Source organism: Fulmarus glacialis, unplaced genomic scaffold (assembly GCF_000690835.1).
Source record: "Fulmarus glacialis isolate BGI_N327 unplaced genomic scaffold, ASM69083v1 scaffold29723, whole genome shotgun sequence".
Taxonomy (NCBI): domain Eukaryota; kingdom Metazoa; phylum Chordata; class Aves; order Procellariiformes; family Procellariidae; genus Fulmarus; species Fulmarus glacialis.
Window position 1 is genome coordinate 1 of NW_009202778.1, and position 1,070 is coordinate 1,070.

The following is a 1,070-nucleotide window of genomic DNA, read 5'->3' on the forward strand; positions in this document are numbered from 1 at the left end:
TCCCAGCCTGGCTGGGCTGCTGCTGCCCCGCTCCCCCTCCCTGCCAGCTCGTAGCAGGAACAAGCAGAGAAAGTCACTGGTGGCCAAGCAAACAAAGGGAGCTTCCTCCCAGGGCTGCGGGAAACCAGGGCAAGGTACAGGGGCTGGCAGAGCTGGGAGTGCCCAGGGCTGCTCGCGGGGAGAAGACACCTGCCCGCACCGCAGCCGGGGTGAGAGACCTGTGGCCATGATCAGTCCTGCCTTTGCTCTGGGGCTGCCGCAGGGAGCCCATCACCCAGGGGCCTCTTCTTTGTCCCCCAAGCACCACGCAGCATCCTCGGCAGAGCGAGCTCCCACAGGCGGACAAGCCAGAGCTGAGGACAGGCCAGAGCTGAGGATGAGCCCTGGGCTCACTGCAGGACGGGCAAGTGAGGCTCATTACCTACAAAATACACCTTTATTAAAAATATAATCTGTTGTTAACCATGGAGGGAAACAGTAACAGGCTGCTCACACCAGAGCAGGGAGGAAAGCGCGGCACGGGCAGGGGAGTAAACCTGGGACAGAAACAAACTAACAGCAAAAGCTTCAACAGTGGCACAGGCAAGGTACGGGCTGGGCTGCGGGAGCCCAGGCCCCAGACAGCAGAGCAGCTGTGGGGCAGCAAGGCTGCCGGAGGGCAGCTTTATTGCTTAAAAAGTTGCATAGATTGGAGCGTCCCCTCCAGATTTGTGCTTTGGCAAGGCTGAGGACCAGCGGCGCTGAGCTGGCTGCCGGGGAGCAGAGCCCCTTCCCCAGCACAGGGAGCAGGAACACAGGCAGGGACCTCCCCATCCCCTGCCCACACCAGCCGGGAAAGGAGCACGGTGGGGATGGGCCCCACGTAACAGCAGCTTAAGGGTGGAGGGCACCAGCTTCAAAGAGGCAGGGAGCTGCTAGCACCTAACTGCCAGTGAAGCAGGGAGGAGGAAGCACATCCACCCTCATCCTCAGCCCAGGGACCGCCTGGCAGACAAAGACGCTGGGAGAGGGAGGCGAGCGCGCGGGGCACCGAGCAGGCTTCAAGGCTGCCTTCTCCCGAGCTCCGCGAC